The sequence below is a fragment of the Pygoscelis adeliae genome, unplaced genomic scaffold (assembly GCF_000699105.1).
Source record: "Pygoscelis adeliae isolate BGI_AS28 unplaced genomic scaffold, ASM69910v1 Scaffold353, whole genome shotgun sequence".
Taxonomy (NCBI): Eukaryota; Metazoa; Chordata; class Aves; order Sphenisciformes; family Spheniscidae; genus Pygoscelis; species Pygoscelis adeliae.
In genome coordinates this window covers 753623-770247 of record NW_008824445.1, presented here as the reverse complement: position 1 = coordinate 770247, position 16625 = coordinate 753623, and the positions used below count along the sequence as shown (strand labels likewise).

The 16625-nt window shown below is 41.1% G+C and overlaps 1 protein-coding gene across 1 annotated transcript in view; it reads right to left on the bottom strand.

The window, feature by feature from the left end:
• Window positions 1-16625, bottom strand: part of TMEM132B (transmembrane protein 132B) — a 192097-nt gene that overhangs the window by 26568 nt on the left and 148904 nt on the right. The gene's annotated exons all lie outside the window — the stretch shown is intronic.

Sequence of the window (16625 nt, the reverse complement as noted above, 5' to 3'; positions counted from 1 at the left end):
CCCCATCCCTGCCACAAGTCATTGAACGGTGCTTATATTTCTCTCGAGGTTCTCTGCTAGCCATCTCAATGTAGTTTACAAAAAGAATTAACGGTCATAATCCTTCTTTTTACCAAGAAGGGAACACAGCTTATTAAAACCCTCAAACAGAAGAGGAGCCCTGAGGACACGTGGTACGTGGCTCAGAAGTAGCTTTTGGGCAGGTGGCCCTGCACTGAGCAGCCCGGGGTTGCCAGGTCCAAAGCTCCAAGCCATCACAGCAGAAAGACTCTGCTGGGGGCTGCAGACCTAAGGACTACTAGGGTCTGCAAAACACGTAACAGACCACAGAGTTTTCTCTTTCGAGGAGAATTTTTTAAAACCCGCTAAGTACAGTGAGAACAAATGTCAGAATGCTTACATTTTGGATGACACAAAATTTACCTTTTTCCACAGAGGTCTTCAGAAACCATGACCTATCAAAATCAATAGTTTGCTATCGACTTTAACTTAAAGGCAGAGATCAAGTTTTCAGAAAAATCGGCGTAGAGCTACCTGACTCCTCCATTGCTCTCTTCACTGGATCATCGTTGCTCCAAAGCCCATATGACCTGGGAGGACTGAGCTTCTTTCTCACCAAATAAGACCCTGTTAAAATCCAGCTACAAATGAGTGTTCTTCCTATCTGTCAGTCTTTCTCCCCTCTACAGCCACAGTGCATGTACTTGTATGAACTACCTAAATGCCAAGATAGATCTGTAAAGCTCTTCAGTTCCCCCATTGAATCTGGGCAAAAATAGCCATTCCAACTCATGCATGAAAGATAAGCGACAAACCACAGAGTGCTGCCGTAAGTTTTCTGTTGTACTTTTGGATTTTTCTCCTTTGGTTTGGTTTTTAACATCTTCCCTTCGGGCTGTGTAGATACAGAAAAACATGCCACAGTCAAAGAATGTAAAAAACACGGAACAGAACAAAAAGGTTTCTTTCTTAAAGTTAGACCAATTCACCTCATCACAAGACAAATATATGTAAAAGCTACATACAACATAAAAATAAATCCCGAACCCTGGAATCACAGAAAACGTTATGAATCCATTTGGCTCTTTTACTAGCAGATATGATTTCTCTTTCCTAACCAGAAAGCCTAAAGGCACATTATGGACTTAACGCGAAGTATATTCAATCAGCAGTGTAAACAAAGGATGAGCAAACCAGGAAAGGTTGCTTGTCTTGATCATGTCTATTTCTTTATATTTCTTTAATGATGCCACATTTGCCTGATCACCCAGACATATTCCCTAAAAGCCTCTGATACGGGCCCTCAGGAAATACGGGTTCATTTAAAGCCTGTGCCATTGATACAGCATAGAAGGAGCCTGACAGCTTCATTAAACCGTATCGCTGGTGCCTGTCTGCGGAGAGGGATGTTGCCACTCCCCGTTCAGAGGGTCAAATGCTGTCAGAGTTGCGAGTCGCTCGAACGCTGGGGCAAACAGGCGCTTAGACAGTACATTTGTTGGGTTTATTGCTGTTGTTACACACATAGAGCTACTGAATGCACGAAGATGTAGACAATGTAAAAAAAAGACAGTACTTCCAGATTGTGTCTGGAAAGGAAATGGTGTCATTAAAAATGGTGCTTTGTTAAAAATCCCTAAAAAAAAGGACAGGAAAAGCCTATGTTAAAAATCACTAGAAGAAGAGACAAGGAAAGCAAAACGGAAATAAACTAGCTAGGTAATGTGAATACAAAGCAGGTTGACAGCACCGGCAAATACGTACCTGATCGAGCTGTACATTGGTTAGCCTGGGTTTTGGTAAAAATGTATTACAATTTTACATGCAGTGCAGGCTCGAGTCAGCCCAAGATGAATTCTTTGCCCGTGGCTGTGACCCAAACTAGTTAGTTTAAAGTTAGCAGAGATTTTATATTAATTTTAGTCACACTGCCGGTCCCAAGCAGGCTTACTCAGAGGGATATGATTAGATGAACAACCAGAGAGGTGCCATCCAGATGTGAGGTATTCCATGCACAAATACAGAAACTACTTTCACATCAAATCCTAGGTTGTTACCTTACTTTCATCTCCTAGCTTGCTACAGCTACAAAAAACAAGTTAATGTGACGCACAGATCTCATTTTTTAATTAATGCATAATTTTTCTTTTGTACTATTGTTCTCTGGAGAGACTTCCTTCCCCATTCATACAAATTAAACAGAGATGATGTAATCCAGTGCTAGGACTGCCACATTTCTGCCCAAACAGAACACAAGTCCTGTGCAACTAATATTGTATCCCAGGCATCCCTACCACAGGGTAGCAGGTGCTATACTGTGGCTTTATACTCTCTGTGAAAATCAGCACTGGAGGCTCACTAGATTTTGCCTTTATTTACTTTAAGAAACTCATGTTCCTTCTCTTCTTCACTGATCTTGGAGTTTTCTTAATACGGCTTCTCAGCTGACATCACATGGATTTTTTTTTGCAATGTTTGTGCTGCAAGTGCACTTTGGATGCTGTGATAGGATAGCAGTCATCTCCACCTCTGTGGCTTCATTTCCTATTTCATCCTGAAATCTTCAAATAGTTTCTTGCATTGATATCCCAATTCTGTGGCAAAGGAGGCTCTTAGTGAAGTTTTGTTTGGGATTTTAACTACACCTGCTGCCAGTAACCATACTTTTTTTTTCCTGTCCATTCACCTCATTCTCTGAGAGACTTCATATTCTTCCTTTTCAGCTGTTTCTTTTCAGCTCTTCTTTCGTTTTTGTCCCTTTAAGCTCTTAGAACTTATAGCTATGTGGCTTCCCCTATCTGTTTTATTCTCCACACGTAAAGACTTTCAAAAGGGGCTTAAGAGAGTGGGATCCCCACATCCTCTTAATTTACGTTGGTGATGAGTGCCTAAGATGACCCTTTTGAGACATTTAAGAGCTGGACAGTCAGTGTCTCAAAGCCAGAAGGCTTGCTACACTTGCACAGAAGCCTGCGATCCAGTGGGATATGCAGCCGCAAGGGAGGCGTCTCCCCCTGTGCCTGAGGAAATTTCAATGCCTAAGGAAGGATTATCAAAACCACCTCTAAAAGAAGAGCTCTTGAGCTTCTACTGTAACTGGAACCTCTCCCGCAAACCTCCCGTCTTGCTGGGGATGTCTTCTGCCACTGAGCAGCAAGGGGGCAGAGTCACGATGCTCCTGTGACCTTTGCCTACGCTGCTCGAGCAGCCGGGCTTACGACATCCCAGCTTGGAGCTCTGCCTGCAGACACGCTGGCGAGAGAACGGTGGACATGCACCGATCTTTGACAAAGCCAAACGAGTCTTTCCATTGAAATCACTTTGGCAGGCACCAGGGACTATTGTATGTCCAGTTTATTTTCTGTTTGCTAGAGGCTAGCATGAAAAAGGACACACAGGTTCTCACCACTGACATGGTCCTTAAATGTAAATACTCCAAACTTTCAAAGAGGGGAGAGCTCATGAGTTTAAAGGAAATTATTTCTGTCTGCCAATAATCTCATCTTTATAGCATGACATCCCCCTGCAGCAGGCATCTCTGATGTCAGTTTGTGGCTACCAAAGCTATTAGATTCTGTTTACTGAAACAACTCTATTAAAGTCTCATGTTTTATGCAGGTCATAGATGTAGTCCTATTGATTTAACTTGAAAGAGCACCCTTTTTTGTGGTAGTAAGATGTTTGCTTTTCTACACTTTGCTGCCTTCCTTGTTGCCTAACATGACAGTCTCTGCAGCTGGTGTAGGTCACCAGTTTTCAGTGAACTCGTGTTCAGTGCAGGGCTTTTGCGCTTATTGATTCAGCATTAAGGGCCATTCTTGTGCAGATATATTCTGCCTTGCCAATCTATAGTCCACTTCATTTCTAGCTATGCGCTCAGGTTCAAGGGGATTATTCAGCCAAGATTTTATTCAAACTAGAATGACCAAAACACACTTCTGGTTTCCCGTGCTGCTCAAGAGGCTGCTAACTAGAAAACACACTTGCACTTTGAGGCTCGCATCTCACACACTCTGCAGTACCTGAAAGGCACTGCCAGAGTCTTCAGAAGCCACGGAAAAGGTTTGGTACAAAGGGTCCATTCCTCATGAGGCAAAAAGGCCAACTCAGCTGACGACAGTTAGACAGCACCAGTGGATATCTCCTCGGCCTTCCTGGAGAGCTGAGGAGACACGCACAGTGGCTGTAGCTGCAGCAGAGGCATTAGGCAAGGCTGCACCAATGTCCTGCACTGAGTTAGGGAGTTGGGAAGGGATGAGCTGCTCCGGTCAGATTCCTGCTTTTCAGGATACCTTATATTTCTTTTCCTTAGTTCTTTTCTTGTCTTTCAGTCTCATCCTAGCGTTCTTTATTTAGAATCACCTTCATTTTCAGGTACCTCAGGCTTTTCCCTGAGCTTGCTGCAGCTCTTTCTGAACTCCCCATGACAGACAGAAAAATAATTATTTGAAAGACAGGCAACAGCAGCCACCTTCAAAATCTCTTCAGTCTCACTAAATAGGATTCCTTCTCATCCTGACCCACGGACACTCACACAATGCCAGCAACCTTCTCCAAGGAGTCACGCTCCTGTACAAAACCACCTGTGTATTCTTCAAATGGGCCGAAGCTGGAGGCATTTTCTTACAAGAATTAAGTTGGCAACGATATATTTTTCCTCAGCAAAATTAGTTACACAAGATGAAAATATCAATAATAACATAAGGCGATTAAACAAGCTACATTGTCAAGTTTGCTAGGAACAGAAGGTCTTAGCAAATGGCTGTCTACTAGACTTTAGACAACCGTACTCACCAACAACATTGTGAAAAACAAACAAGCTGTAACTTACATAGTTACAGTCGCATGGTATTCACAGAGAATACTGGGAAACATCCATACATTGTGGGCATTTGCGTTATTAAACAAATAGCACAAAAGAGAAACCTCCCAGTCTCTCAACTCTCCACTGTAACGGTGCCGGCTGGATCTTCCCCATCTCACCATGGTTAAGTGCAATTATTTAGGATCCAGCTGCAGCCGTGTGGTTTCCTCCCAGTGTTACATTGCATAAAGAGACAAAAAGCCATCCCTAGGCCTCCGCAGGAGGAGGCTAACACAGGAGGTGTTGCAGGATAGGCTGTAAGGAGGAGAGACACAACTCTGGCAGTCTGCTCTAAGAAAAACGCAGCCCCGTATTTGCAGCCGCTGTTTCCGTTCTACCCTTTATTTGCTTCAGTGTTACTTTGTCCTTGCTTATGGTACTGAGGTCCTGATCTTCACTCAGTAATTTTGCAAATGTTTGTCATTTATAGTGCACAAGATGTGCTTTAAAACACAGCAATGAAGGATTTACTCCACGGAAGGATTTTCTCGTTTTACACTGATCATCTCTCATGCTAAACTCACTACAGGCTGGGGAAATCTAAAAGGCTACAGCTTCTGCATGGCAGGGAGTATTTAATTCTGAAGTTTTCCAGTGTTGGTGTATTGAAATCTTTTTATTTGTGGGGTGGCAATAAAAGATGTGGAGAGAAAATCTCCCCTGGCAACATGTACTCTTGAAAGGCCCTTTCAAAGCAAACATTCCAGCAGTGAGAAATACTTCAGCACGCTGTGTTCCCGTCTTCTCCTTCCCTCCCTCCCCGCCTCCCCAGCCTATGCTATTAGTATCGGAATAATAAATTTCTTTGTGCCCCATCTCACGAAACCGCTTCACATCACCTTCATGCACTTGGCTGGGGAAGACCTCGCAATCAAAGGTTATATTCTTTCACACAGCACTATCAGCATTTTATGTTTCTTTGCAGCCAAGTGTTATCAGCTGGCCATATAGCATTCAGATTTGGGGAAAAAAATAATCGTTGTATTCTGAAATACTGATTGCATCAAATGGAAACTAGATTGGAAGACAGTAATCATGCTGGGCTCAGGCGATTAAAAACTCGCTTGGAAAATTGGCGCTTGAGCCTCTATAGAAAGAAATGAATTAAGGAGGAAAACAATAAGGAAAGGCATATGTTAATTTTGCTCTGCAGTGGATAATGTTGAGTGTGAGAGACCTAAGGGAGGACTGTGTGTCTTAAGGATTTTCTCTTACGTTTTCAGAAGAAAACCTGAGAGCCGTTGGAGAGGGGTTGCAAATTAAATCCAAACAGTAATCTCAGAAGCAGTAATTGGAAAAGAGCAAATAAATAAAGCATATAAATAGGAGATAGCATTTCCTGCTAGGAACTTATCATTTCCAACAATGCATCTCAAGCAAAGAACTCCCCCTTGCTGGCAGTCCTGCTGGGCAATCTCCATTCTCCGTTCCCTGGGTAATGTCATTCCCCTCCTCACTGCTAAGCTGCACTGGGTATTTGTACAAGTAACTCAATAAAGGATTACCTCCCAGAATGTCTATATTGTAGCAAGCCGCGTGTAACTCTTGTTGAGCTGTGAGATCTGTGGAGTAGGCACTGTGTCCACATCACTTTTATACAGGGTTGAGTACATTGTCAGCACTCCCCAAATAATAAATGCATGCAACTCAATTAAACGCCCAAATCTTCTTCAGTGACGTATACATGCATTTTACAGCCTTTCCGTGACAATTGCAAGAGTTCATGTATCTCTGTTCATTATTCACCTGTTTATTACAATACATCCTTTTCTCTGGCTCATGACAGGTTTTGGATCCGGGCTCATGTTTATGGGAGGTTTTATTCTCCAGCCCAGGGCAGGACTGTGTTGCTCAGCCCATAGGACATCACAGGTGCTCTCGAGCAGGAGCAGGCTGGAATTCCCTTTGAAGGAGCTGCAGAGTACGTCAGCTGCTGACTACATGCTGCTAAAACGTATTTTTACAGTGTTGGAAGGCCGTATCTACACGAGTAGTCCTTACTCTCACTCAGTAAATGGGGCTATTTGCACAATTATTATGGGAGCAAAAACAGAGCAGGAGAGATCATTATAATATTTGTAATGTATATCACCTAGATTTTCTACACAGGGATGCACACATCTCTATATAGCATAGATCTGTCTGACCTTGCCATTTTTGCAGTGTTACTCATTCACTGGTCAGAGCATACCGGGAAGCTCTGACTTTCCCCTGCTTTGAGTGGATGAACCAAAGCAGAGCATTTCACCTCTAAAAGCGCCGGTTGTGTTTACGAAGCCTGCCTCCCATCGAGCCAAACCACCCACACGCATCAATCGCTCTTCTGGACACCATGCCTCCCTGTGCTAATGACAAACGCTGGGTCTCAGGACGTCTCCCACCCAGATGTGTCACCCAGCGAACCTGTCAGTCACGGCCGGAGACCTTTTCTCTGGGCACATTTTGAAAAGCAGAGCAGGTGCCCAGCGGTTGCACCCCCATTTCAGACCACTGATGAGACAGTGGTCCAGACTGGCGTGGAGCCCATCCTCTCCATAGCTCCACAGGCCACGGTAGATTAAAGCGGTGGGGGTGGAGGGATTCACTGTGCTGCCTGTGGAATGACAGAATAAACCAAATTTGTAAAAACACCTATTGGAGGCTGCACTTTAAAAACGTGGCAAAGAAAGGTGGGTGTAGAGGCTAAGAAAATGCAGAATGTCAGAAAAGGATTAGACTCTGCTATAAAGTCTTCCAAGCAAAGGCTTTGTTTTATATGTCTACTGACCACGGGCACCACGTCTGTCTGTATATATATATATATATATGTGTGTGTATGTATGTATGAGAAGGGCATTTGTATGCACCCCCCCGCATGCACATATTAATTTCTATACATGTATCAATACATATGGCCTTATATGCACCAGTATTTTATTGCCTCACAGTTTGCTGAGGGAATCTGTTTTTGTACCACATGTGCGCTTTTGAATCTAAACTGCCATACTTTTTAAACAAAATCAAGTTTTTGCCATACAGTTGTGAATAGATCTGTACCAAATGTAAAATAAAAGTGCTGACCAGGTGTCTGGAACGGCAGTCCTAAGGTGACTGAAGTTCCTGTTTGTCTTCCAGGGCATGGACTCTAGGAGATGGCGTTATCAGTGCCAACGCTGGTAGCTGTTTGACCACCGACTATTTTAACAGAAACACACGAGTGATATGCTTATTTGTTCTAGAATCGCAGAGCGCTTCCAATGCTTTTCCTCAGGAGAAATTCATCAAAGGAGTAAAATTAATCAACCTGATATTAACAAAACAGTGATTCATTTTCACACTGAATTCAGTGGAAAGCTGCTTAATTCCCCAGCCGAGCGTCACAGAATTCCAAATCTGCCCCACTGAGGAGTTGTAAAATGTAGAGGTGATGGATTTAGCTTCTATTTCCTATTGAACAACTGCAAACTTTAAAGTTTTAATCACTGCTTGACACTTTTGATTTTTTTAAAGATGTACCTGGACCATGCTCCAATAGCCTGACTCGACTCACAAAGGCAACTCTTTACCTCTACAGCAATTAAAGGAAGTCTTTGATGTGGGAGTGAATGTTTCGGTACAGTGACTTCAGTATAAATCAGACCTTCAGAATCCACAACACAAAACAAAATGCTAAATCCTGCCATTTATTTAACCCCGAAGCCACTGTTCCCACTGAAGCCGACGGGCACTCTCACTAGAGTGCGTAACACAACTGGGAGAAGAGAAAAGCCACAACCCAGTATGTTATCTTCCATTCCCTGTACTTCATGCTAATGGCAAAAGAAATACCATTTATAACTTCACTTTGTTCTTTCATCCTTATTAAATAAGTTGTCCAGCTCATTAATCCAGTATTTATTCTTTAAGGCTGGATTTTCCCCATTCCACTCAAAATCCCAGACACACCCCAATCCTGATGTACAAAGGTACAGATCTGCCTAGCTACATGTTATTTCTCCTCTTGTTGCTGTTCCTATGAAGGAAATCAAAGTGGTTTTCATTCTGATTTCCAATTCTGTATGATGAGAATGCAAAAATATTAATAATTAAAAACATAGCAAGAACCAAAATTTCTACCACAGAGGAGAAAGGGAGCTGGTTACTGTCAATGGTAGGTGCTTTTTATGTCAAATGAATTAACCGCACTTCAAAATGACGGTGGCGTGTCAGCCTCATCATCTCCATCCTCAACTCCAATTACGTATCTCAAGGGAATGCATCTCAGAACACATTACTAAAACACAGGTGTGGGTAAGTTAAACCACAAAAACATATACTTGAGCTGCATTCAAAATCCGACTGTGACCCACAGAGCCAGGGGGATGCAAAGGTTTGGTTGTGGAGCGTGCCGATCCCTGCCGAGCTGCCTCAGCACAAAGTTCTCTGGAAACAGCCTGTTCGTGGGTTGAAAGGTTCAGCATTGTATGTACATTTCAATGTACATTTTTGGTGCCCAAAACACTATTGCTTACTTAAAATGGGATGCTATGCCATCCAGAAAGGATCATTTGCTGCCCAGTCCCACTTCTCTCAACTATCACATCAGTGAAGAGGGCGGAAGATAAAAGACTTTTTCTCATCCCGTAGCTGACAGTTAATGGCTATTTTAACTTTCACATGGAGCAAATTTTGCCCTCTGGAACACCTTTGTCACTCCAATGCCTTTCACACAGTTGCATGACTTTTGCTGAGAGCACGTTTTGGCCCCAGGGGTTTTGATGACAATGGGAATCTGAATTAATTTGCCCAGCCAGAATGATAGTTCAAGAGGTATAAAAGGCTCGGAATCCATAAGGTTCGCGCATCTGCAATTAAAATATTTAAATGGCCAGCTGCATTAAAGTTTATAAAGCAGAGTTAATTTCCTACAGAACTTGGAGAAAAAGCCTCCAGAAGTTTGTCATTTTTTCCCGACAACAGCTACTTATCGCTGCATTTGCTTTTGTTGAGCCTGGACTGGGTTGTTTACTCTGTGCATCTCTCAGTATAAAATATTCAGAGTTTATCCTAAGCAATATCGCAGTTCAGGCTAATGATTGTTTCCCAGGACTGGGATCCATGCCCTTTGCATTTCTGCTCTCAGAACAGCCAAATGCTAAGCCGTAGAATTGTTTTCTTCCTCTGAAGCAGCAGCTGGTCCCTTGGAAGACACCATAAGCATCTCTGCCGAAATCTGTGTAATTGCACATGTCGGCACGGTCTGTTCTTAACGGATCCTCTCCCAGACAAAACACTGTTTTCTCAAGCTGGCTTTGAAGACTGTGTGTGTTTAAAAATAGCTTCAGGAAGATACACACATATATTTTGCTATAAACTGTGTACAATGTGTACTGTGTAGAGAATATTAATTCTTCAATATGTGATTTTGTGAGATTGCCTCATTGGCATCATTATTGCTATACATGGAGCTGTTTTGTGTGCAAATATGATTCTAGACCCGAAGTTTTAGCTTGGCATAATCACAAAACAATATAGAATTCAACTTGTTGCTGTGTAACAAGAGTGGTTTTTAAGATAAATCTTTAATATGCAGTAAGTGGCTTTGTTACTCTTTTCTGATCATACTTTGTCTAGCTAGAAAACTACTTAGCAGGATCTGGTGACCTGAATGTCAGAACCTCTGATATTTCAACAAAAAGCAAAATCCTTAATTCAACAGCCGACATACTGTAGAGAGATCTGCCGTACTCTCCTGCCTATCCCTTATGACTCATGAAGATTAACTTTGTACGGGGGCAAAAGGGGTGGGTTTTTTGGCCAAAGTAACTAGAAATCGTAAGAAGCTCTAATTTGTAAGTTTGATGAATTGCAAGCAGCTCAATGATATTTAATTATTGCTCTAACTTAGGCATACCTGTCTACAGATACAAAAGACAAGATGTACAGTCTTCAACAGGTTTCTTGCCAGTAAATCCTGCTGGGCCAGGAGTTTCCTTATCATCACCGTGGCACTACTGAGACAGAGACCAGCAGCTTCACAGAGGAAGTCTGGAGTAAAGCAGAGAGGTAAACCAGAACTCCTCGGTCTCAAGCACGATCCTCATCTCCTAAGTAATCCTGTTCAGCTGAGGAATGCTTCACTGCTGTAAACCTCTTGCCTCTGCCAGGCATCAGGGGAGTCATTATTTCAGGGGCTTTGTAATGGACTGCAGGGTCCGTTACCTCCCAGCTCCCAAAGACGGAGGGAGATGAAGCTGACAGTGACTTGAGGTTGTTAACAGCTGATTTCATGGAGCTGATGATACTGACTCACTGGCACTAATCAGGTGAGATTAAAGGAGAAGCATGGACAGGGAGATGGACTCACCAAATTAAACAGTCGCACTTCAAAAGCTTTCTAGTTGAACAGCTGCCTGCCGCAAGCCCTGACCTGTCCACTGTTTTGGGGCAAGACAGAGTGGTTAAGCCTCCAGGGCTGTCAATCTTGAACCATTCAGAAGCACTGAAGAAAAAAACCACTTAAAGAATAAGATCTAGTTCAAAATGAATTGTGTAACAAACCAACTGGCACCAAAGTAAATCCATCGTATAAACAAGTAGAGAGTATTTTCACTGCTTCCAGAAAGAGTTTGGACTGCTGGAGTGAGCTAATTTCTACACGAGTGACCACAAAATAAAGCTCTTAGGTAATGTAGTGATAGGTACTCTTATGTACATGGTATACATATGATAGATGGAGAAATAAGATTAGCTCCACTTTATGTACATTACATTCTTGATCACATACTTCAATGGCGAAGCAGCTGCGGAACTTGCAAATTACAAGCTCTGGCTTTGTTTTCAGAGCTCCTGCATAAATAGTTGTATTTAACAACTCCATTTCCGTAAATTGTCCTAAGAAAGTGCTGTGAGTCTGCAGCAAGGAATCGTTCCCAAAAATTCAGTATCATCCAAATTGGAGAACCGCAGTATCCTTCCCCTTCCCTTGTTTTTTTTTCCCCATGGTTCCCTGTAGCAGTTCCTGTGCTGGGGTTAGAGATCACTGTGCCCAGGGTTGTTGAATAAGGTCCTCAGTTGCTCGTCTGCTTTTTGTGTAGAAGAGGGAAGAACCTTCCTCAGATTCAATCTATTTCAGCTATTATGTTTCCTGCCTTTCTTACACTATTTCCACTGCACATTAGATAAAGCCTAGCTGACTGCTTCTAGGAAAATTAGGTCTTCTATTGTTTTAACATTAATTATGGAGAGTTCAAGATAAGGTTTGTGTTAGAAATGTAGGGGGTAGGAATGGTTTGAATTTTACTTTCATTATAATTAGACAGGAAATTATGAAAAGGTGAAAAATAATGCATTGAAGTGCTTTCCTCCAGCAAGCTAACAAGAAAAGTGCATTCTCGCACAGACGGAGTTCATGGTATATTATCAAAGCACCATTGTTCTTAATGTATGCCTCTGCCTGGGCACATTGAGCCTGCTTCTGTCACACTTTACATGTGGGCAGAAATGGGCAGGATGAGGCCCTCTAACTCCCTTCTGTTCAATTGAGGGCCCTTTCTGTTACAAAAAAAATAGGCTAAATTAGTCCATGGTGTAACTCCATGGAAGCCATTTGAATTACTGCAGAGATTAATTTGAACCATCAGTCAATTTCTGCGTAACTTGCAAAGGACATGAAAATATGACTAATCTAAGAATGAATTAATTGGGCAGCTGTCTCCCTTTCATTTGTACACTACTGAGATAAACATTTGGACTAAGAAGCTGTCCTCATTGTAATTTCCTCACTTGATGCTGCTTTGTGGATGATGTTTATGACTACCACGTAACTACAATGTTTTCAGAATTTTTTGTCATGGGAAATTACTATGGTTCGGGTTTTTAAAGGCACTTTTGCAGGGAAGAAAAAGGAGTGCACGGACCTTGCTTGGAGCTTCAAGGCTTTTTTTCCCCACCTGTGAAGACTGAGGCCCCATGGTTCAGCACACATATAGAAAGGTTCATCCCACCATGCCTACAGCTCCTTTATCTCTCAGTGTATTGCCCATCACCAGAGTAGCTGAACAATTTGTGCATAAATTCTATCAAGTTTCCACCACTTCTTTCTTTTCAGCTTCACAACCCTATTTAGCCGTGGTTTGCAGGAAAAGTGGGACACTGGGAGAGAAGTCCTTCAAGTGAGTCCATGGCAGAAGACCACTGAAGTTAATGAGACTCTAGTGGAGATAAGGATTTTGTCCATTCAGAGTCAACAGTAGCTTCAGAAAATACATAAGGAAGGCTGAGGCTGGGAAAAGGATGTATTTCTCTGCCTTGTTTGCAGATAAGGAAGCGAGATACCAAGGGGAATGAGTGATTTACCCACAGTCACACAGGAAACCAGCAAGAGATATGGAAATTAATGCTGAGAAGCATTTCAGTGCCTTAATCATAAAGCCAATCTTTTCCCTCAAATGCCAACAGAATTAAATGTTCCTTTTCAATAATGGAATAAGCGTTAAGAGTTTTACTGACTTACAGTAACATTGCCATCAAAAATTTTTAGAGGCTAGCCAGTTTAAGTTAAAATGGTTGGTCAGTATTACAACCTATGTCCAACTGTAGGGACCAGCAATTTTAGGTACCAGGGATTGTAGCTGAACTGAGCAAGTTTACCTGTGAGATTCCTTTCAGGATCAAGTCACGCTAAGGTCAGAAAATGCAAGGTCAAAAAGTAATAGGTGTGTTTCATTATATTTACCACTAATTAGGTAGGCTTTGAAAAATGGGAACTGAAATATTCTCTTGCTGGGAAGCTATTAAACTGTTAGGGTGAGGGAATATATGGCTTAGAATAGGAAAGATTAACATCTCTTGCCTACAAATAAATCAGTTGTACATCATCTATCTATTTCACCATCTCTGAGTAGTATTTATATCGAGGTGATATCTAGGTAGCTGCCCAGAGAAGCACGTTTTGTATAAATACATAATAGCCTGGGCCAAGGTCTGGTTTTATTTAAACTAGCTCCAATTCATTGTGTCTTAATTGAAAAGAATGGTGTTACAGCAGTGATCGAAGAATTGTCTCATTAATTGTCTGTTAAATCATTAGCTATTAAACAGAAATAAAAGGTTAAGAATGCAACACACTGTTCTGCCCAAAAGAATATGAATATCTCTCCAATTACAAAGAAACAATAAAGGCAGAATTAACAGTGAAAAGAAGCTTAAGATTAGGCAATTACATCCAAAATACCTGACAACTCTTATTAGAGGGTTTAGCAGTACCACCTATATAGAAAAGGCAACACAAATTTGGAAGCAGAGTCAATATTGACTTTACCAAAGGGGCTTGTAAAGGGAATATGTATTTTTCTGAAAAAATATAGGCACATAAACCCTGTACTAAATTTTAACTCAGCTAATTAATCATTATGGATTCAATCTTGCAACCAATACATATATTTCCAGTTAAAAAATTATGCCTGAATAGCATTCAGTCTGAGAGTAATTTGTGACCGAAATCCATTATAAGGATGCTGCAATTTTCACAAAAATAACATTACTCCCATTTTGTATCACCAGGACGAGGCAAGATGAACTCAGCGAAGACCACATTCAGATCTCTTGTTTTTGTTCATTAAGTCAATATATTACAGTTGGGTACCAGGTCTGGGAAAGAGCCCCAGAGGCATTCTCTTCTGTCAGTGATTTGATACCCAAATAATTCCACAGAGCAATCAAATGAAGACCTGATTTATACCCAACTTAGTCACTACTGAAAACAAAGGGGAATTATAGTGCAAATCTTGTAAAACCTGTGCAGAATTTTGGCTTGTGTTTTGGTCTGCACTATCCAGATCACTGAAAGGAATGGGAGGACACTCATCAACTTGAAGGTGCTTTAGAGCAGGTCCAATTCCACCTAGAAATACAACCTGTTTTGAAAAAGCAAGAAAGGAAGATGGTCAAAGGGCAAGAGCTTTACTTTCTTGAAGTGTATAAATCCACAACTGCAACTGGAAATCCTGTCTCTGCTCACAGAGGTCGTGTCAAGTCTTATTTAGTTGCCAGCTTCAGTGGACCTTTTAAATTTGGGAACCAGAACGACTTCATGCCCAGCTTTGACAGGATATCCATATGGACAACTGCTGATTGAACTAAATGGACTTTAAACAGGCAGTGTTTTGAAATGCAACATCTCCCTGACGTCTGCAGATACTAATTTTATTAGTGGAAGAAGAATAGGAGTCCTTTTCCTGACCTTTTGCTATTTGGTTCAGTCCAGTATTCTCTAACTACAGCAAGTTCAAGAAATACTAGAAACTCAATTTACAGAAACAAAAGTCCACATACACTATCTTTTAGATCTGGATCTGGTTTTCTGAAATGCAAAGAAAAGACAGTCTCAGCAATATGTTGATGATATATAACATGGTACTTGAGTTTATAATATGAACAATTCATTGTGAACTGATAAATAATAGCCACTAATCAGATAATAGCTGTACGGTACACAGCAAAAAAGGAATAGCAAAATTTATCAAGAGAGTCCGTTCCTTTGACAATTAAGTTAGTCATAAACAAAGATATTCATTCATGTTCCTTCTGGTAAGGACTTTCAAGCAAATTTGGTTTCCAGAAAACAAAAACGTGATTTTTTTCTTTCCCCATCTGATATATAAGGGAAAATATAGAAGCTAGAGCACAGGCTAGAGACTCAAGAGACCTATTCCATCACTGGCTGAGGCTAAACATTGGAACAGTCACTTTCATGAAAAGAGAGTATTATACTGATGTCCTTTGCAAAATGCTTTGAGGTCTGAAAACTGCTAGGCATCATTATTGTATAACTAAGCCCCAAGCTATCAACTCCTGTGAGGATACAACAGCACACATGCCTCTGCCCAATAACTTGAATCTTATTTATGAATGATTTGCCTTCATATTAAATGGAGATAAATCTTAACGAAAAAAGTTGGAAGCAAGTAGAGGTTGCCTGACTAAGGCTTTTGCCCAAACCCATCTTGCCTTTCCTACAGCTACTTAGGATTAAACGGATGTCATCTTTCACCTACCTATAGGTCTCAGAAAGAGGAAATATCTACAAAATGCACAGTTGCTCTGAAGCTCTTTAACTGCAAAGGAATTTCTTTGTTGTTGGACCTAAAATGTAATGAAATTTTGTTTGTTTTAGAGGATGTAATATATTCCAAAAATTGGTAACAAGCTTATTCAGAGTTGTCAAAAATAAGCAGGTGATTTTTTTGTTCCAGCATATCATCTTCAAAATGAATAGCTTTGCTGTGTGCAATTCTTTAGCCAGCTAAAGAACATGAAAATTTATCTGACACAGTACAAGCTATCTATTAGGACCTTTGCAGTCTTATCTACAAAGAGGTTATAATAATAGGTTAAAAGTACACGGGTAAAGGATGTGGCTTTCCAATGCAATCTGAAGAAAACTTAAAGAAGTGCTCAGGTCTGGAATACATTCACACATGACATGATAGCTAGAATATGGGGAGGAACTTGTTTCTTGAAAGCTACAGAGAGAGTTTATCATCAGATCTGCAGGTTACAGGATTACTGTGTAAAAAGGATGACTATACTACCCTATTTTTATAGCATTTATATATAATATACTGCACTTTCCTGAAATTGAGACAAAGAAACTACCTTTCTAGAACTACCCTAAGAAATTCATAAATAATACAAAAAACCCCCAGCCTTATACAGAATTAATTGTAGTCAATTCTTAAGTTCATTTAAAACAAGAAAAAAAATCCCCATACCACATAATAAAACAAATAAACCTATTAAA